General features: G+C 43.7%; 1 protein-coding gene across 1 annotated transcript in view; it reads right to left on the bottom strand.

The window, feature by feature from the left end:
• LHFPL2 (LHFPL tetraspan subfamily member 2) overlaps nt 1-22784 on the bottom strand; it is a 418004-nt gene that overhangs the window by 122455 nt on the left and 272765 nt on the right. Inside the window, exon 5 of the mRNA XM_085632259.1 lies at nt 1613-1688. The gene's annotated coding sequence lies outside the window, so the exon portion shown is untranslated. The remainder of the gene's footprint in view (nt 1-1612; nt 1689-22784) is intronic.

Here is a 22784-nt window from a genome sequence, read left to right as displayed (position 1 = left end):
TCCACTATTGTCAAACTTTGGGAAAGTGTGCGATGACGTTACATGACCAAGGACATGGAGGGTTCTACAGATACTGCAGAGTGGACTGCACCACCCACTCCCCGATGAACACCAAGCAAAGTGCTAATTTCAGGTAGGAAGATGACTCAATCAGGAAGATGCAAACAGTCTTGCTAAGAGTGAAGCAGCTACTCTGTCTTTGACCCTCTGCACACACACCTAGTAGCGTTTAAAAATAGATCACTTAAATAGCTCCAGGCATGTAATTCTTCTTAAAGGCATAAAAGGCTTAAAACAATCATAGGCTACACATACTTAACCCAAACATCACAGCAGACCTTGACATGAGGTGCACTCCATTTTAGAGCTTTTTACTCCTTGCCATTTAAGGACCACTTTTATTATTATTTTTTTTTTGAAGTGCACTAACTGCCTTGAAAAAGAGGACATCTACCTTTGGCCGGTAAACACCTTTTGCACTGCATTTTCCTAATATGTGCAGCTACACAGGATTATAATCGGATTACAAGGATCGCTGTCAAACCACACTCCTAATGTTTCCTTGAATATTTCACTGGCAAATGTGCAGATGGAAAATGTGGAATGTTTGTGGAAACATCAATTTCCACAACAAATCCCCGTTACTCTGGGTACATTTAACACCACTGTACTCCTGCACCGCAGATTTACTGATCCCGACAGGAATTGTGATTTGGATTGTGGGAATACTGCACCAATATTCCCAGGCCACTTAGAATAAGGGCGTATTGAACAGAAGCAGTGGTAGAGATTTACCAAAAGTGACTGTCTGATTCGACGTAGGTTTACAAAATGTCAATCCGGATTCTGAAAATTAGGTTTGGTGAAATTCTACATTTGCAAGGTGGCCTAAAAAATTCAACAATTTTAACAGTTTGTGGGATTTTCAAACTCAACTCTAGGCTTAGTGGTGAGATTTTGGGTATTATTAATATTAGGGGTGTGAAAAATTCACATATTTTGCTTTTGCATAATTAAGCGAAATGTTGGCAAAATTGCATTAAATGCAAATCTGTCATTTAGTACTATATTTGAGCAAGAAATGAGTCCTGTTTATTTTTAATGTAAAGAAGCATTTTGCGGTAAAAAAAAAAAACAGTGGGTAAAACAAGTGGAAAAATCAATATTTGCTTGGAATCTGGCTGTTCTAATAATTTACGGGCATTCATGGTACAATTTTGCCATACATGGTATGCAATTGCGTGATGTGGTGTAATGACTTAATTAAGGGAATTTCGTGAAACATGCGTAATGTGAAATTGCCGAAATTACGCATGTTACGCCAGCCTAATTTTAAAAAATCCTATGCCTAATATACATAAAATGCCTTCGTTCTGGAGAAGAAATAAAAGGAGTATTAGTAAACTTTACAGGTGCCCCTCTACTGTTTCACTGCCCACTATCTGGGGTGACAACAGCTGCACACTTTCAGGTTATAGTGCTATAAAAATGCCAACATAACATCTCCCGCTAGTTCACAGCAAACGACATGTTTAGATTTGCTTTTTACAGAACTATTTTACAGCGCTTCCAGTCAGGAGAATTTTTTTTTGTTTTTGCATTTTCTACTTACCACCGACAAGACGTGTTCCTTAAACTATTGTATCAGGATTAAAAATCAGTCCTCCAATTCCACATGTTCCACCAAACTGTCAAAAAAGAAAAAGAAAAAACATGATTAGCAAAACAAAGATGGAATATGGACTTCTTTCCTATCGGCACCTCGGACAGCAGAAGGGCACTTGCTTACAGCAGAGCTTTACTACTCTGCGGAAGACCTTCCTCCACTAGTAGTTGTTGGATATTATTAGGACACCTGGTCAGAAGGAACAAAACTGCATTAACAGCAGCTTTAAAAACGGACGGTGAGGTGACAGGGGAGGGTGGTCCTAGGAGGGTCTAACCATGCCCCATCTTCAGTCTCCAAACCGCACTATCCGTTCCCGAGAGTAAAAGGAGAGAGGTGTGGCGCAGCGGCCAGGGCGGCTGACTCCGGAGCGCGGGGCTCACGGTTCGATCCTCGGTGCCGGCTCAGCTCAGCATCATGGGACTCTGGGCAAGAGCTCACTTAATTTCCCCGACAGCCCCCAGGGCCTTGAAACCCTCAAGGTTCTTATAAACGTTTCTAAACCTGTAAGGTAGCGGTGGTGGACAAGCAATGGCAGTACAAGACAGTTTGTGAACAAGTTTGTTAGGCAGAGATTTCACCGAGGGACAGTCACCAGTGTAATCTGTGCATCCATGACTGTTCCGCAGCGTAAAGTGCTAGTGCCGCGATCCAAGAAGAGGGTGCCCGAGTATCTGCATTGCTGTGTTTTCCACTGCATTTAAAGGGTACAGTTGATTATTTGGGGAGCCCATCACAAGGACGTCCTCACGGTCCTTGCTCAAGAAAACCAAAGGATGCATCACTCCGCATAGGTCAGGGGTGAACTTTGTGCTCCTAAAAATTCAGAGTTGAAGCGGTGTCCGTGTGACAGCAATTCTGATATGTAGATCAAGAACTAGTGAGACTCCACCTGCACCGACAGAGTTCAATCCCTCAGTAAAAAGGAGGTGACAGAAGGGGGCTTTCAGGAGGTTACCCATTAGATTAGGTAGTCTGTAGTGTCCTGATAGAATCTCTGTGAACTATGTAGGTTATCCCAAACCTGCAGGTTATGCCAAACCTTTTTATTTTCTTGATGGAGAGACTTCTGTTTTGCTGTGCTATTAACCAGCGCATTGCAACATGTCCCCTCCTTGTCGAACGTGCCCACAGTGGACACTTCCAGCCCTCGCCCTTACCCATGGTAGCCAAGATTGTAGAAAGTGAGCTGCGGTTGGATGGTGGCAAATAATTCCTCTCTGGGCTGAACTCTCAACCTAATTTCTACTGCCGAAGAACCTTGACTTTTAAAAAACTTAGACTGGGCCCAAAGTGCCAGAACATGTGGCCTCTGGAGCTTCCTGCTTTGTAGAACTAGGGGAGTTTCGATCTTATGGTGGCACTTTCTGGCTTCTTCAACTCTCGGCTAGATGCGCAAAACAGAAAACGGATAAAGTCTGCCTTCTCCAAGTATGTTAAATACGTTTTCAGATCCTAGCTCATTCGCAGGGATCTAAGAAGGAAAGGAGCCGGTAAAAGAACTGTGATGAAGGATTGGTGAAGGAAGTGTGTGATTTTATTGGTTATGCCTACAAGATTAAAATGTCTACATGCATCTTGACCCAGATCCCTCACTGGAGAACCTTAGAGTAGATTCTGAGCACAACGAGGCCTCGGAGGGCACAGCCACTACCTTGGTATTGAGGAAGCCTAATAGGAAGGGATTTCATTCTTTCGCCTTGTAACCAGAAAACAATGCTGCCGTGTTAAGCTCCAGTAGACAACGAGAACACACACATGCTTTTTAGCCCAAATTCCAGAGTTCTTTATATGATTGCACTAGTCACACACGTAGGTTACTGCGCACTCGAAGTAAGATTCCCATGTTAGATTAAGAGAGCTATTGCCCAAAGTCACATGATGCTGAGCTGAGCTGCTGCCGGCGATTGAACCATAAGCCCGTGCTCGAGTCAGCTGCTCTGGTCGCTGTGCCACACCTCTCCCTATCATACATAGAACGGAGAGCATGATATTCATGCCACTCCTTAATAACTCCTTTCCCTTCTGTGCTCCATGAAAATGCCATCACCCCTCCCTCTTTACCCACCGGTCAATTACCCTCTTCATTTTGGCTGCCACTTGAAACTCACATTTGTTATTCTTTTGCGTACCCACCACCCTGCAGTGCTCTGTTTTATAGCTAGGTACATGTGATACAGGGCTCATAAAGAGATTACTAGGGTCCCACTTTGGCAAACTGGTTACAAATGCACTCCCGTGAACGATGAATTGGTTGTCAACATGGAAGTCAATTCACCAAAATGCCTGGGGTATTGGAAGTGACTTTACATGTTCCTTGACCTTCGCTTTCACTCACACATACATATGCTTATACATACATTCTTCCTCTCATACTCTCTCTCTCATACTCTCTCTCTCATTCCCTCTCTCTCATTCCCTCTCTCTCATTCCCTCTCTCTCATTCCCTCTCTCTCATTCCCTCTCTCTCATTCCCTCTCTCTCATTCCCTCTCTCTCATTCCCTCTCTATGCATTCGCACACTCTTACTTAAACACACTTAAAACTGCAAGCACGCACACAACATCTATACATTTAAAAGCTTTTTTTTTTTTTTACTTCTCTTAGCTGCCAGGGAAAAGTCATATTCCAGCTAGTTGTACTCCATTTTTTTTAATCAAACTTATAGCGAATAATTTATTATTCACTATTAGTATAATAGAATAAGCATTTGCAATGCAATCGGTCTTGCCTTTGGGACCTTGTATGTATTTAGCTAAGCAGCACATTAGCCTGGGTGCTGAAAAATCTACTGTTCTTTAAAATGGAGGGAAAGTAAGCACCAAAATGCGTGACATGCCAAATATGGGAACACATGGAGAGAAATATTGCCTTTCAGCGGGAAATGGTATCGTTCAAAGCTCTGTTTTTAATATAAAAGCAGTGCCTTCGGTGGTCATATCACTGAAAACACAAGATTTGAAAAAAAATAGTGTCTACGGGTGCTCGTGGAAAACAATTTCTATGGACTGGAATCTAGAGAATGCTAAAGTGATTCTTGTATTTTACTGACCTCTGCAGGCCGTTTTTTATCAAGAAAGTTATATAGAGGCAGTTGAACAGAAAAAAAAGTCCCTAAGCGGAAGCAGATAAGTCCTAGGGCTGATCTCCAGAGCCCACAAAGTAGATACACATATAAGTATATACTAAAGTATATACAAGAGATCTTGAATGCTCGACCAAAAAAGGAAAGAAAACTAGGTGAGTGAATCCCTCCCCGACATCCATACGGTCAAGCTGCTTCTGTTCTTGCTACTGATTTTGCCACTGCTGACACCAGGGGTCGCAAAGGCAGTGCCAGGGGTCATTGGGGGTGGGCATGCCAAGGGGTGGCAGCACCAACCCCTGGCCACCCTTAAATGACATCCATGGTTGCCAACCTGACAATGGGTACTTGGTTTCAACTTTCACAGTAACACTCTGCATTTCATCATGTGGAGAGGTGATTTCACCATCATGCCTGTTCTTAGCTAAACTACGCTTTTCTTCACAAGAACTTCTAGAACTTCAAATATTTTCAGCATGTTACATAACGTTACATTTTTTTAAAGTGAACACTGTCTCAAAGAAAGGACTCCTCGAAGCAAAATAACTATGTTGAGGAGGAAATGGCCCAGATTAGAGAACTGTATCGGATTAACATTTATGTTTATGAGCAGGTTGGGCCTTGCATTACAGCTGCTTCACACAGTTCCGACTGTGCAGTGCAGGAGCACGCAGCGCAGCTGTCTCTAATTATAATTACTGGCCAGGTTGCGTTTAAAAAGGTATACACAAAGGATACCTTATGAAATACAGGATGTGAAACAACTTCAGTAGCGAAACGACCCCCTGCACAATGGCACAATCCAGACCTGCTTCCAGCATGCATGCCCCACAAGGAAACCAGTGATGCATGGGGTACCCTATCTCCATGCGTCTCACTCAATGCAGTCATGCATTTGTTCGTGGGACATGAAATAAAATGCAACAAAAGAGCGTAATTTATTTGTAGTCTTGTTTCTGGCCCTATCCCCTACAATGAACGCGCCTTGTGGAATTTCTTCACCATGATTAGCTCCCTTGACCTGTTGCACGTGGTTTATACGAGTTGTCAGCATGTGTTTAGGACTGGCCTACAGACCGGTTTAGAAAGAACGTCAGGCTCATGTAATAAAATAAATACCGATTAAAAATACTTACATAATTACAGACCTACATGGGTTTTTGGTCAGCCCTCTTCACACATTGGTTTGTCCATTTGTCATTCACATTTAGCTTCTGGCCCCCACAGACTATAGCATGAGGCAAAGAGGCCGTCCCACTTTCAGCATCGTCTCGTTGCACTGCGAGAGATTGCATTTTCCTGTCAACGTGCACATCCGCCTAAGTAGAAGTGCACTTCAATGGCAGCTTATTTAGTCAATCCTTTGCCACTGCTTTTTTCCCCCCATTATCTATCCTTTTTTATTGCGTTTTGTTTTGCTTATGTGTTTACAGTAGATCTTCAGATTACAGTAATTAAAAGCCAGTAGTAATTATTCTTTCTGCCAATGAGAAACGTGTTTTTAATTTTAATGCACATCACAGGAAAAGGGTTTCTATACCTGTTTTAAGTACATCTGCCCGTTAGGTAGCATTAGTCTATTTAACTTGTAGCCGAGGCTTCCTTTTTCTGAATTTTAATTTGTTAATGCATGTGTATAGGCAACACGTTTGGATGGCATTACGTTTTTTTCTCTCTCATTTTTCATATGTGCACAATAAAAAATAAATGTAACCATCACACCAGCTTTGCCAAGGAAAGTCGTAGTCACTTTTTCCAATGTTTGCGCGCAAGGATGAAGTGTTACAGAGATTATTCCAGCTGATTTCCATTTGCTTCTTGGAGCAGGTTGAAAGTGTTTTATGGTGCATCTTTTGTTATTTAGTCAGGACTGAGGAACATGACTTAAAGGCAGAACTACTGGCCTCCACAGAAAACTTCTGGATGTACCTCTTGGAATCCCTACATTGAGATGGAGGGAACATCAGTGACAATACCACTTGCATATCTGAAGAGCCATCAGGACTGCATTGATTCCACCTTCCAAATGGAACCTTCACCCATGATGCCTTTTGAAAATCAGCCGAGCAGTCACTGAAGCAATCTTGTACTACTTGAGGAAAGTAGAAGCCGAAACACTGGAGGGAAATCTATTTGTGTTCATTGTGGAGTCCATCTGTACAAGTCACTTCTTTCATGGATGTCACATTTCTCTGAGATTCACGGTATCGTTGTGGATTGAGATTTGTGCCCTGGTTAGATGTTATTCAAGGTACCATTGCGTTTTGTTAACGTCGGAGTACAAAAAGCAAGTCAATGCACCTTGTTTAGTCTTAGTCAACCTTGTACACAAGCACAACAAAGAGTATTAACTCCCTTGAGAGCCACCTTTCGTGTATTGCCTTGCCATGCCAGAGGAAATACATGTGGCACAAGAGTAGTAATAAACACAGATTCAGACATCCCCCCTTCTCAGACATCCTTAATGTCCTGCCCGGGGGCCAATGACCACTAATGCAGTTGGTTCTGCTGTAGTTGCTGTTGTCTTGTTGTAGTTTAACATATGTGTAGGGCTGCGTGTGGACTCCTTTCAGTGGCATTATACAAAGTGTTGACACTACACCAGCTTAACAAAAACTTAGGGCTACATTTATTTCCTGGCGGACAGCCTCTTGTTCCTCTCGGGCGATGGAGAAAATTACTCCATTGCCCTGGTAGAGGGACCGCCCACCAGATTTATAAGGGACAGCTAAACTGACCGTTGTTTTTGAAAGCACTGCTAGGAACTGCCATTAAAGAAGTTCCTGTCAATGCATTTTGCTGTTTGGCACAGGGCTCAGTCCGATTAACTGAGCCCTTAACCAAAAAGTCACCCCCCACAAACAGGATTTTCTTCTTGAAAAGAAAAATACAATGCCTCCCTCACCACGGGAGTTTTCTCCCATGGCAAGTGAAGCATTTAGCAGTTTTCACTGCCCCTTACCCCTAGGACTTTCCTGCCAGTGAAAACTGACCTCTAATTCCGCACATCTAAATCAGGTGGGCAGAATTAGGGGTCTGCCGCCGATGGACCTTGAGCCACAGGGCCATCGGAGGAGTTTAATCACGACAGAGTAGTCTCCTCCATGATTAAATCTAAGGTCCGACTGCATCTAAATCGGGCAGGCACACCATTATGTTGGCGGTAAGCATACTCCGTTGCCATTGGTTGAAAAGTTCTGCAACTGTGAGTGGCTGCATTGATAGTGTTTCCATACCGAACTATAACAAGACCTTTATAATCTTGTCTGCCCCACTTTCATCATAGTTCAGATTGACTTTACACGAATTAACATGCCATCTTGAATACTATCAGGTCAGGGAAGGCTTCTTTCGCCACCCTTACTTCAGATGTCTCGCAGGCTGTTTTTGGCTAACAGCAAAAGCCTTTAACCAAAGGCCATTAAGAATGCTTTCTGAACAGATCATTCTGACTAGTGAGAAAACCACCTTCAGCAAAATACTGCAGAGGTGCAAAGACTTGAATGAACGACTCCAGATGCAAGGCGCCCATGGACAGACACGGGTACAACAGTCCTTAGCAAGCTAAGGTCACGAAGGTGATTGTTATAAGCTTGTAACACTGGAACCTAGAATGTGGACTTCACATGTTCCAAGCTGCAGCTCCTGAGCCAGCATCCCAGGGATGCCAGTTGATGTCTGACTGGCTGAGGGACAGCTGCGATGAGATGTATAGAAGATACGTTGATACATCTCGCCTTTACTCACTCATCCTGGTGTCCTGCCTTATGAGTGAGGGCGGTGCAAGAGTGATGCACCCTTGTGGATCAGGTCAAACTTGCACATGGTTACACTTCCTTCTAAACTATAATTCATTTAGCTTACATTTCATCTGGATGTTAGAACACAACCAAACATGCAATTACAAAACATCCTTGTGTATGTTTGATATAATATACAGCTGAAAATTAATAGTGCTACCTGGAAATGTCACATATTAAGGTCACACTTTTCAACCGAGCAGTGATCCTCGGTGAATGGGGATTACAGGGGTGCGCGTGGATCTGTTGATGTGCTTTCTATAGTGGGAGAGACTGGCAGCCCCATCCTCCTGCGATGGCATCATCATGAAGGAACTGGTCAAGGTGGTTGATCTGGGCTCACACTGTGCCACATAAAATACTAGAAGATATTAGCCCCTCATCAGAACGGTCTGAGTAATCTTCTTGAATGTTTATATAAATTGTGTCAAACTCATTCAGGTAAAACAATAATATAGGTCTTTAACTAGCACACAGTTTTGCCCTGAATATAGCTTGAACTGTTGTTGTGAACTGTGCGGTGGAATAAAAATGTAATTTGAGTTAAAGTTCTAAGAGACCATGACGTCACTTGGGTCGTCTCGGGCTGGGTGAAGACCTGAGCCTATTCACTTCAGTGTGTGTATGCATCTTGTCACCAATTACTAGGATTTAATTGGGCTGAACCAGTTCTTTTTGTGCGTCTATTAGATCTTAAGACAGTCAGTGGAAAGAATTCACTTTTAGGAAAGATGACTGCTTGTATAACTCAGATTTGATTTGTAAAAAAAATGTTTGTATACTTTTTTAAAAGCATGAAGCCACACAATTGTTACTTTGCAGCCATACTTTCAGGCATAAGCATTTTTGGGCCTGGTGTATTTGAAACAATCACTAGGTGTGCCTATTTTTGTGTGGTTGCATTACTTTTAAGTTACAAACCCTCACAAGGAGCACAACTTTGTTTTGGTTAAGCCAAACATTTCTACCGCCATGACACGCATGTGGCTGCATTTGCATGTTACTTATACTGCGTACTCCCCACGCTAAATAGAGTATTGTCACTTTAAAAAGTTGGCCACGCCCTCTTGGGGTTAGATGCAGTTCACGGTTATTATTTTCCCATCTAAGAGCTCTGAAGAAAATCTCATTTTCTTTGCTTTTATTCTCACTGCATCCACATAATTCGACTGTATGCATAATGGATTAGCTTAGTCAAAGCATAATTCTTCCCCTTCGAGGGACTGTGAATAGCACTGTGTGGAATGAGAATTAAATGCCTGTTAATGCGCATTGTTAATTGTACGTGATGCCAACTTGAAACTTTTATAAGCAAGCGTTTTATATTTTAGAAGCTTTCTGAAAAGTCACTTGTGTTGGAAATCTTTGCTGGTTTTAGTAGTGTTAAACAGTAAATGAAAAGCACCGCACAAAGTAACATAGTTAATAGTTCTGGACAGCAGGGGGCTTGTCCATGCGCTTGGTCAGCATCATCGTGACACTGAATTACCCCTGAAATGTCGTCTTACTATGGGTCATCGGGAGCAGCTCACGAACTGGTGAGGGGGGTGGTTTTTTTAGATTGAGAGCTCTAAATCTATTTTTAGGACTCGTTTCTACTTTTTGAGGGCATACTTGCATGGTTTCTAAAATTTGGACATAAAAAGGTATACATTTTCCTAAGAAGGGTAGGATGCAGCATCCTGCATAACAGTTCTATGCAGATGAAGGGTGAGTGGGTGGGTGGGTTCAATGCAGTTTGTTAGCAGAGCACTTACGGATTTTTGTGAGAATTAAAATTTCCTTCTGGATACTATCCTCGTTTAATTTGAGGTCCTTTGGCAAGGTTAAAAATAAAAAAGATGTGTCTGGGTATAATGACCCCTAACGTCAGTGGGTAGACATGTTTCAGCCTTCTGTGTGCCTTAAAGGGTCAGCAGGGTTTCTTCAGGACCAATGCATATATTTAATCCCTACAACTGTTATTTGGTATTACCAAAGTCTAAAAAATTGTTTACACATACAAGTACGAAGCATGCACGCAAGACACAGACCACTGCGGACCTCTTCGTCTGTATAATCTAGGGCTTTAGAAGATATAGTTTATAACTTCATAGGGGTCTTCTCTTGCTCCTTCTATAGTGTCACATCAAGCTTTGTCACGTCATGCTGTGTGTGTGTGTGTGTGTGTGTGTGTGTGTGTGTGTGTGTGTGTGTGTCAAAGCATTCACACATGTGAGATCACCCCACTTTCACGCTTGTAGTTCACCACACTGCATGTAAACATCTAAAAAGCTTTAAAAAGGCACACACAATAGGGAAAATTAACAAACTTGACCAAGTGATTAAATGCGCACACAAGTGCCCCATAAAGGTCGGAGCTGTGACCTTCATATAGAGTGTGTGCTATTTAGGCTCCATAAGGAAACGGGGACGGGATGGGGAGGGGGCGGGTGATCCCTGTAGTCACATACTAAGGAGAATAATATTTTATATTTTTTCTTGTATTTAGGCAAGTTTTTCTGGAATATTTTCTCTGCAAATTGGCTGATAAGCAAAAGAATGTTTGTGATGTTGTGTATATGGTGTTATAGGAATAAACATGACCTGTTACTGAAGCAAATACCCGATTTGTGGGTCTGACTCAGTTGAGTGTTGGGGCAGGAGGGGGGAGGGGGGGGGGGGCTCTGATCTGGCGGTCTCCGAGTCCTATGGAAGATTGCTTTTGGAAACATGTTCCTTTAATTGAATACTCACTACGCCTAGGAAAGATACAGTGATAGTTCTTTAATGTGGTCAGCGTTTGAGGCCTAATGTTTGTGAACTTGACTCCTGTAGCTCAAGTGCGCTTTATATGAAACATTTAAGGGGAGTCAGTGATACACTGGGGCTGCGAACTCAGAATATCACAATGTGGTGAGAGCTTTCACAAAGACTGTTCAAAGCACTTGCTTTGGTGTTCCAAGATGCATTTATTCTTAACCATAAAAAAACCAAGGTTGAATATAAATGCAGTCATGTGGACGACTGAGGCTACTAGGTTCCTTGTCACATATAGTAAACCCAATCCCTTCGGTCAGACTCGAACTGCAGTCCCCACCAACTCAGCCACCCGACATTGTTCATCATATCGGTGCCTCTACTGTTACCGCTTTTTCATCGAAATCAACATGGGTCTGTTTTCTTCCCACAAACAAATCCATCGGACGCTGTCCCCCGTGGTATTACAGTCAGAGTTCGGCGAGGAAGGCCTCTTGGGAGCGATACAGGACTGACCCTAGCAGAATGCCTCAGACACAAAGGGAAAGCGGCTGTTCATCGTCCCCTGACATCGTGACTCAGCCTCGCGCCACAGGAATGTTTGCGCGGCCGTGACTCAGCCTCGCGCGCTGTTCCGGGAAAGGTCGAGGGCTTCTGTTTTCGGACTGAGTCCTCCAGTTTAGGGGGATCCCGCGGTCATCTGCACCCATAATATGCGTCTTTTCTTAAAACGAATGCCCCCGGGATTTGTGTATGTTAACACTTTGGCTCTAGGCTGTGGGCACTAATCGAAAAGCTTTTTGAGCACTTAGCACCAGTAGGTACACATTTTTCAATTTGTGCATGTACATTCCCTAGCCTGAAATCACATAATCAAGATTTTTCCATGCCACAAGTGTATTTATGAATATGTCAACTCCAAAGGTGTGGTGAAATTTCTGTATTCGCAAATTTGTAGAGACACGTTTCTGGATATTCCTGCCCGGATCCAAAGTAGTTTCTCAACCTGAAAATGCGCACTCATTTACTCACATCATTGACAGGAGTATGTACGTTTCCAACGTAGGACTTGAGAACAGCACACATATTTTGAATAAGACTGTCGGGGAAAAGGGCATATACACAGAGAAACACATTTTTTCCCCATTGAGATGGAAAAAAACATTAAAAAAATGTGCATATGGACAGTTACGTCTTTGTCTGCTTTTCATTATTATGCAAATTGTTACAATTACAGGTGCGGAAATGTTATGCAATAAAAAAAATCGACGGAACTGGCGTTAACCAAGGCTTTCTGATTTTACTAAAATCATACATGTATTATATATGTATTGGTGCCGTCAGCCGGCTGCTTTCATCCATTGGTATTTGGTTGCGTCACTCACATTTTTCTTCTGCCCATTCCAGTATAGAGCCTGGGGCAGTGGGTCAGCCCATTGTAGCCATTGGTTAACTTGACTATGAATTATGGCATTCTGTTGTTTCACAAGGAGAACACTCCCCAGCACACAAAGTAGTTGCCTTCATGCTAGGGACTGCTATGGCAAAGTGTGCGTTTTGAGACCCAAAACTATTTTTGCTTTTAAGCAACGTTTCTTTAATATTGACAAGAGCCTGGTAGGTCTCCCAGAAAAAGTTTTACAAAAACCCTGACAACACGAAACCAATATTGACAAAGCCAAAAGCCAGAGAGCCAATGCCAGTGCTACTGACTTTGCCAATGGTTGTTGTGAATAGAAGCTCCCAAATGTGGCTTTCATGAAAACCAGGATTCTGTAACTATCCCACATTGTAATCTTAAGTAGCTTTCTGGGTCTTTGATAGAATCTTTGCTCATCACAGCGTCTCCGCTCATTCAACATTTTCTTTATTCATTTTCACTTTGTGTTTTTGGCTCGCATTAGCAACTTCAGAAATCCCTATTGCACTTGGGTCCTTTTATAAGCAGTTATCTTAAAAGAAACGGTCAAGATTTGAAACAGAATTCTTAACCCAAGTTTTCTTTGAGAAAACTTACTTCTAGAGTTAGAGACAGTGGTCTGCGTCTAGACGGCCGGAGACTCCTACCGAATGTATGGCACAGTCACCCCAACATAGCGGAAACCAAAATAGCAAACGTATTTCAAAGTCCTGTCTCTAGTAAAGAAAGGTCCCAATTTAGAATAAAATTGGATGCAAAGTAGTGTTTTTGCGAAGTTAGGAACATAAATCGGCATGACAGTTAGGCCTTGGAGTCATCTGACGACACATTCTATGTTTCGATCTCACCAAGACCTGGATCATGGTCTAACTGTCCAGGTCTCTGTTCTGAGGCACTGTGGTCGCCCCCCACCCCTAAAAATAAAGTGTATGCAAGATAAACTCTGTATCTTAATGCAACTACAAGAAGCCTCCTTGGCCTTGTGTCAGACTCTGAATTCTACCAAACAGTCTAGAATTGAAGGAATATGTGGCCCATATCCAGAAGGGCAAAGATGAGCAATGTTGAATACAAGTTGCAGATGAAAGGGGCTACTGAGATGGGGACTTCAGTTTGGCAGTTACTGAATGCAACATCCAAGCTAATTCAGCAGCCAGGAGCTGGGACTCTATAGAAACCCCAAAACACTATCATTGTGGCTTTGTACTATTCTCAGCCCACTGTGTCTTGGTGAAATCGTTTTTCAAATTAGGTACGAAAAATTAGACAGCTCAGTTTGTGACAATTCTATCCACACATCAGCCCGCTGTTCCTTGTTAGCTGGGACAGCTGGGATGACTTCATACGCCCAGTGCCATTCAGGCGAAGAAGCGTGTGCTGGAACATTTATGTCGTATTGTGGACGGAGTATTCTAACCATGTGACTCGAAACTTGAAAAAAGTCAGGGGCCAGCTGTTTGTAATAAAGATTCATTTTTATTTAAAGTTACATTAATAGCACTTGTATAGCAATCTATCATTTGTATGGTTCATGGGAACTTTCAGATTCTGGGTGCCATTTGCGGTTCTGGAATTGATGCTGATCAGAGTAAAGGTGGCCTGTAGTCATTATGTTGGCTATAAATAGAAATATGTTGCCAAAGTATAGTGTAATAATGGGTCAGATTATGTGTACATTTACCTACAATTATCCAATCACTCAGATAGCCAGATATCAAAATTATAAGATATGAGGCATTTAGAACCATGGCACAACATCACAGACAAATCTAAAATGGAGGAGATAATCCACTTAAACGGATATCAGTGTATCCAAAATGGCATTCACACATAGCAACAAATATTCTAACACTGTGTACTATTTACTGCAATTTTCAAACACCACCAGACTCTGGTCTGGGATAGACTCCCCTAAAGACGAATACTAGAGAAGACTACCGCTCCAAGGCAGAATGCGCACTACACAGCATATACAACAACATAAAACACAGAAGTTTTGCCTTGAAGAGTGTGGTCCAGCTCTGATGTACAGAGCAGTTAGAAAGTACTAGTTCCACAACTTAGGAGAAAAGATATATCAAGTTACAAGAAGGGTTTTGACATTTGTGTACAGTTTGGGTTTAATGAGACAGGCTAGACCATATTTCTTATGCAGAGGCCACTCTGGTAGGGATAAAATGCTTCAAAGGTTTCATAGTAAACGGATCGTTCCCATCTATGTTGGCCCTGTAAATATTGCGATAATCTACACCAAAACGAATACAAAAGCAACTACTCAAAAACTTAAATCCCATTATAGCCTATGGGATTTATATATCGGTGGATGGGATATCTGTCGCCGTGGTGACGGATTAATCCATCCACCAAAATCCAAATCAGGCCTTAAGCGCCACAGAAAAGAAAACGGAAATAAAAAAAAAACGAGCATTCCTGTTTGAGATGGCACTTATAAACTATAAACCACTTAAGTTGGACTGCAGCATAATACTCAACACATCTGTCAAGGGTTGGGGACAAAGTCCATGCAGACTACATTCCAAGCGATGCATGCCTCTGAGGATTTTTTTTTTTTTAAATTAGAAATGTGCAACTGGATTGGTAGAATGATAAAAAGTAACAAGAACGCAGATGAAAGCGAGCTTCATTTATGCAGTGCACCTCATAGGATGCATAAAGAGACCATGAACAGAAGAGATTTGTAGGGTTTCAGATTTCAAACAACAATATTGCCTGTGTGTGAGTCAACAGGACTGACGAGGCAGGTGTGTGGTGATCGGGGTACACTTGTCTGATGGACATCCGACTCGCAGTCCTGCCCAGGGACACGATACATAGAAAGTTCTGGGTACCTGTGTTTCATATAGATCCACAAAAAGTATCATCTCCATGCGCACGCAGCTGATCTCTATTTATAAAATAAGGAGCGGGAGGCATTAATGTGTGTGTTTCATAGATTTTGGCATGCCACCCAAGAATTTGTGCAAATCTCAAAAAATGTGAAACTTTATGAAAATTGTAGGGATGGAGCTACGAATCTTACATTGAGGCCCTACGTTGCCAGCTGTGCAGCTGATAAAGTCGCACTCTCAGCCTTGACCTACAAATTCTCCATGCAGGCAGGCAGCACTCCCTCACTCCGTGCTAAGGTGACCATTGGATTGTCTATTAATCCCACTTACAGAGGAGGAGTAAGAGCTGTAAAGTTCATAGGGCACATTTACTTAGAAATGTCAAAGTTTATCACATGAAGGAAACGCGGTGCAGGACACTCCCCACTGCTGGATTATTCATGGTCTAAAGCACTCGTCATTTACTGCTGTCTTTACATTTTCCCTTTGTGTCCTATTCAGTATTTTGATCTCGCATCTGAACCATCCCACACAGCTCCAGAAATCTTCATGTCTCCACCCACCACGGTCAACCACTAGCTCTCATTTGCTTTCTGTGAGAAACACTAGCGGACATCAAATGTTGCTGACCTCCCAGTTTCCAGGATTTCCGATGCACTCTGGTCATCCAGAGTGAGCCGAGAGGTTTTACAAACCTGAAACTCAAGTGGCGGCTCTAGCACTGCGGGATCAGGCACATCTTCAAATAAACACGTGCACGTTACCGTAAAGATCACAAGAACATTTACTCAAGCCCTTCAGAAGACCATATTTAAAATCTTTCATTCACAAGTGAATAAAGTACCTCAAAGAGGCAAAACACATTTTAATGGGATAATAAATGTGCTCTATGTAACCCAAAGTAAGGGAGCAGCAAATTAAGACCGTCTGCCCTGGATTAACTCGCCTGTTTGAATAACGACATCCAACAGAGTCCAGAATGATTTACCTTTGCCAGTAAAACGTAAACATCCCACAGAGAAGGTTTGGAACAAACATGTGAACACCAGTCGTAGAGAGAGTATAAACAGGTCTTAATACGAAGCAGCTGCTATCCCACACGCATAAATCCTAGCAAAGCTTTAGTATTCTGCAACATCTTACAATACATAGGATGCATGGCCACAGTGCAGGATGAAGCCTCTTGGACATGGTTTCCCGCCCCTCATCCTGGTGTGAATTACCTTCAGTGGCCCACCATCTGCTCGATACGGAGACTGCAGCTACATCCAAAGATGCAATTATTTTGACGATAGAAACCTACGAGTTTAAGGCTCATAGATCCCAACAGGTGATATGATTGCCTTCCCAACCCGCCTGCCCTGCCTCCGCCCATTGTCCTGTGAGATCTCCATCTCACCCAGTGCCCTTGAAACCGTCCCGGGTGGGATGAGCAGTACATACAAAACCAAAAGCAAATAATGATGGCCAAGTCATGGCACAAATTAGGTTGTCAATTTATTTCTCTGAAAAAAATAGACTTATTTCGCGTAGGTGAAAATTATTAGCAAGTCGTCGGAAATCAATTAAAACGCAACTCAAAAAAGAATCCAAGATTTAGTCAACATGTTAGATGTGAGTTTCTTCTAGACTCAAAGTTTGAAATCAATGAGCTGGTTTATCCTTCTGTTGACCTTGACGCTGGGGAATGCTAAATTTGCACATTCGGTCTTCTTTGCATGAAGTACCTGCCAGATTAACACAGCACTCAATTATCTTTTGTGCAAAGTAACTTCTGACCATTGGGCACGAGATGCAACAGATCATCTGACAAAAGGCCTGCAGACTGTGCCAGAAAATGGAAACAGAACCCTATTCAGAGGACAGAAGGAGTGGGTTTGATAACCAGTGGCATAGTGTGGGGGTGAGTGGGGCGGTTGCCCCAGGCGCAAAATTCTTTGGGGCGCACATTTTAAAAGGAAATGGAAAGATATTGGTTTGCCCCGGGCGCTGGCAACCCACGTGGATAGCCACGTGTTTCGTTAACATCCCTTCACCTTTAGGTAACCACAGAAAAACATTCCTTCTTACGAAGCTAAATATAGTTCACTGTGCCACATTCCTCAACTAATAGTTTTTTCTAGCACAGGTATCATCCACAAGATTATGCAAAATTACACCTTTTCAGCTTACACAGGTAGTGACTCAAATCTATGTTTATTCACGATAACTACCTGCCAAACTACCAGCCAGGCCATGATACAATAATAAACTTGTGTGTGAACATTTTGTTTGTATTTGTGCCCGACTGTAGCATGTGGACTTCCCCATACACTCCATGTGCGAAGAATCACTCCAGTCCAGTGCCTGTTACCACCAATCACAAGCTGAGAACCCAATGCTCCAGTCATGCAGATACCAATCCAAATCCAAGTATAGGGGAGAGTAGAAGTGCTCCCTTTTCCTCCACCCAGAATACAGATAACTTTCAGTGTGTTTCACTTCTTTGGTGTGTTGTTCATGCTCTACCATCTTGGCATTTTGGTGTGTTGCAAATAGGTCTAATTGCAGTGTACCCCACTTCCGAAATACTTTCTGTAATTCCTGTTGGTTGATCTCCCATTCGTGGGATGCGGATGTCTGCCTGCTGAGTGTCTGCTTCCACGTTGCCCTTCCCTGGGAGATGTATTGCTAGTAGGTCTATCCTCAGTGGGATAGCCCAACGTCCATATCTCCTGTGCAAGCTTTGATAGCGCTACTGACTGTGTCCCTCCTTGCTTGTTGATGTAGAACATGGTCGTGGTGTTGTCTGTTTGGATTAACACCTTGTTTCCGTACAGCTCCTTCTGAGAAGGTTTAAAGACAAGGAACACTGTTTTTAGTTCCAGGTAATTGATGTGCTTGACCGCACCTTGTTGACCCCCTCACCTTGAGCATGTTCATATGCGCGCCCCACCCCGCTGGGAGGCATCCGTCGTGATGGTTACTGTTGGAGTTGGTTGTGTGAATGGTTTCCCCTGTGATATGTTTTCCTTGTTCCACCACGCTATCTCCGGATGCACTGCGTGTGTGACAACCACTAGATCTTCCCAACTCCCAGTTGCTTGTGACCATTGCTGCTGTATCCATTCCTGGAATGGCCTCATGTGTAGTAGAATATTTTGGACTAGGTGAATGCATGACGCCATCATTCCCATCAGCTTGCTTACCGTCCTCTCTGTCAGAACTTGCCCCTTGCGGTAATGACGTGTTTCCTTCAGTATCGCCAATGTTCTCTTCCTGCTGGGGAACACTTTGGCCTGTATGGTGTCGATCTCTGCCCCAAAGAATATCTTGATTTGTTCTGGTTCTGTTGACGATTTCTCCCAATGGATCGAGAACCCCAGTCTTGTCAGTGTTAGTATGACCTGCTGGATGTGTAGTTTGCATAGGCTGTACGAACTTGCCTTTACGAGCCAGTCGTCGAGATAGGGATTATACGTGTATTCCTTGCCTTCGTAGGTGTGCTGCGACAGCTGCTAGGCATTTTGTAAACATCCTTGGTGCAGATTTTAGGCCGAATGCCAGTACTGTGAACTGGTAGTGTCTTTGGCTGGTCACAAACTTTAGCAGGCGCTTGTGTTTGTGGTCGATGGGGATGTGTAAGTAAACATCCTTTAAATCTATAGTAGCCATGAAGTCCCCTTGTTGTATTTGTGGTATTACCTCTTGTAGGAAAGTCATCTTGAATCTTTGAGTTCTTATGAATTGGTTCAAGAACCTTAGATCTAGGATAGGTCTTAGTGTTTCGTCCACCTTTGGCACCAGGAAGTAAGTTGAGTAAACCCCCTTTGTTAATTTGGTTTTGCAGTACCACCTCTATTGCCTCCTTGCTGAGCAGTTCTTGCACCTCTAGCTGCAAGAGCGAGATCTCCTTTGCGGAGTGTGCCCTTCTTGTTTTTTTCGGAGGCTGTTTTTCTAACTCTATACAGTATCCGTATTTTCAGATGTTTGGTATCCATTTGTCCGATGTGACCTTGCTCCATTCCTGGATGAAGTCTTATTCTTCCCCCTACCGGTGTTGAGTGTTCCAGGTACTGTTTGTTGTTGAACGTTCCGCTGCAGTTTTTCTGTATGTTCTTCCACCCACCTCCAGGTGTTGCTAGGGTAGGGGCTTGTTCCATGGTGGAGTCACTTGGTTGAGGGCTGTTGGCCTCCTCTTCGTGTTTGCCCTAGTCAGTTTCCACGCCCTCGGAAGGAATGTCCCCAGGGCTGGTACTGCCAGTTCTGCTGTCCCTCCTGCTGCTGGCCTTGGTTGTTCCCTTGGTAGCTTTGCCAGAACGTTTGGTGTGATGTGGTAGGCACGTTGCCTCCTCTACCACCCGGCCTTCTCGTGGGTGTGCCTCTTCTCATTCCCCTGAACTGCAACGCCCCCGTGGATCTTGCGGTTTCGTTGTCGTTCTTGAGCTGCGTCAACTTGTTGTCAACTGGCGTGGCAAACAGTTGCTCTCCATTAAAAGGTGTATTTAGGATGTTGCTTTGCACCTCTGTCTTCAATCCCGAAATTCTGAGCCATGTGGGTCTGCTTTCAGTCACTCCTATCATCATTAGCCTGCATGATGTTTCTGCAGCATCCAATGCTGATTTTAGGCATGTGTTCGACATGTTCTTTCCTTCTTCTACCAGGTGAGATGCTCTTTGTTGGTACTGGTCTGGTAGATGTTTTAGAAGCTGCCCTACTTCATCCCAGTGCTGGTATGCGTGACGGTTGATCAGGGCGTTCGAGTTTGCGATGCGCCATTGGCTGGACGCATTTCTCTCCACCCTTCTCCCTGTGGGAGCCATCCTCCTACTCTCCTTGTCTGGAGGTAGTCCCACATTAGTGGGTACATTAGCCCTCTTCCTAGCCGTTGCTGCAATTATGGAGTCGGCTGGCACTGACCCTTGGATGTATGCAGGGTCCTTTGAAGAATGTTTGTACTTATTCTCAGTTCTAGGGGTCACAGCTTTGCATATTGTTGGTTCCTTAAAAGCCTCTCTTCCTTGATCCAGCACACTACGGAAGATGGGCAGGAATTGGCTCCTAGTTTGTTGAGGCAGTGGAGTTTCCAGGAGGAAACATGCCTTGGACTTCTCTTCCTCCATTTTCACTCCATAAGTCTGTGCAGCCTTTTGTACGACCATGTTGTAGATCCCTATGTCGTCTGGCGGCGAGGGCCTCAAAGGGTAAGTGTTTACCCCTTCTTCCGGCGATTCCGTGTCGAGACCTTGCCATTCCATGTCGTGTGCCTCCGAGGATGTCGAGTCCCGGTAGGATTTAAGGTCTTCGTCGCCCCCTCCCTCGAAATAGTAGTCTTCGTCTCAGAGTTCCTTGACTGGTTCGGGCGTTTGAGGTTCTGCGTCCTCGTCGTCCCTTTCCACTTCAACCGCAGGTTTCGGCTTGATGGTGTATTTGCTCATCTTCTTGTCGAAATCCTTTTTCCGCTGTAGGATGCTCGCCATTTTGGCCTCGAGCTTCCTCTTCTTCCTCTCCATTTCGGCTGCATGTTCGGCGTCGAGGGTAGGAGTGCTTCTCTTCGGGGCCGTCGACGACGATGCCGGCCCTTCATTTCCTCGGCGCAGAGGTGTCCCTTTCGAGGGCAACCTTCGACAAACTTTGTTTTTCGAGGACTTTCGCAGATTGGGAGTCCTTTTCGAAGGATCTGCTTGGTTGACTGTCCCTGGTAGCTGTTGCTTTCATCGAGTGTTTGGATGGCAGAGCTCCTTTCGAGGACTTAGCTTCACTGCTGCGAGTGTCGCTCGGGGCTTTAGCTTCACCCTTTCGCGTGTCGCTTGATTGTTTAGGGGTCGCCGACTCCCTTACCTCCTTCGACGTCTTCTTTTGGACCTCGACGACCGTGCAGTCCTCCGGTCCTTCGGCGATGTGGTCCTCCTCTCCACTGGAGAGACCCAAGTCTCGGAGCGATGGAGGTGGCCCCTGGCCCTGCATGTTGTGGTTCGCCCTTCTCTGCCTCTCTCTTACTCTGAGGGTCTTGGGTGCAAACGCCGAGCAGGCGTTGCAGTCTTCGCTACTGTGGTCAAGCGGCAGGCACAGGTTGCAGACTGGATGTTGATCCTTCTGGGCATTCTTGTGGTGGCAATTGGTGCAAAACTTGAACGGTGTTTTGTCCATCCCCGCACTCAGGGAGCCCCCTGCGAGCGCATTCTCCATCGAACGTTGAGGTTTTGGTCATAAAACTTCTCCCTCGTCGCTCCCGTTACCTGACCTGTAGTCCAGTGTCCCTGAAAACTTGATTTTCGTCGATATTCCTTGATTCCTCTTCCAAAACTCTGGAACTCTTCGGCAACGATCCAGACCCAACGACAGAAAAAAGAATCTGAAGATGGCGACCAAAGGTGGGAGGTTCCGGAGGAAGCAAGTCGACGTCACGATGAACACCAAATGGTGCTATGTCGACGCCCACCTGGGCTACGAAAAAAATGAATTACATTTTTTTTAAAAAGACTACAATTCCGGACCCAACCACTAGATGGCGGAATAATGCACAGCATAGTGAATCCATAAAGATTCACGCTGCAAAACTAAAAGTCTTAACTTTTACACCGCGGTTCATGATGGCCTTACTGTGCACCATTATCTGATGTAGCATGTGTCAGGCATGAGGATGGCTAATACCAAGTACCTGATTGTACCAATAATAAGATAAAAGGATGTTGATGTTATCAAAAAGGACTTTAGCGGAGACTGGACAATACTAAAACAAGTAAACAAAACAGGAAGCTTTTAATACATTGATTTGAAATGCATTTTAAACGTGGCCTCTTGTAATCAACAAACTGAAATCTGTACAAACCACATCCTGCTGCATATGTTCTCATAATACAGCTTTTTTGTATAACGTAACTGAAGCGTCTCACAACATAGTCGGTAGGTCTTCATTCAAAATCAAGGCGTGTTTGTCAATTCTATACCAACACGTGTTTCACAAATCTTTAACATCACTTCCTCATGGCGACGTCAGGCTTGATCAGGAATACATTTTATTTTTTTCTTCCTCTTGACAATCTGGTGTACTGAATAAATCTAAACTCAAGGTAGTATGCAGAGATGATTAATGTCCGATAAGATGCACTCTCCAAAGCAAACAAACAGACAAAACACACCAAAATTGAGAACTGGAAAACAAAAACTTTATATTTCTAGAAAAGAGAAATCTTCAAATATAATCCTCTTAATGGGAAGTGTCTAAATTTGCTCTCCTCCATC

The sequence above is a fragment of the Triturus cristatus genome, chromosome 2_1 (assembly GCF_964204655.1).
Source record: "Triturus cristatus chromosome 2_1, aTriCri1.1, whole genome shotgun sequence".
Taxonomy (NCBI): Eukaryota; Metazoa; Chordata; class Amphibia; order Caudata; family Salamandridae; genus Triturus; species Triturus cristatus.
Note: the sequence above shows the minus strand (reverse complement) of the source record. Positions and strands in the feature narration are given on the sequence as shown.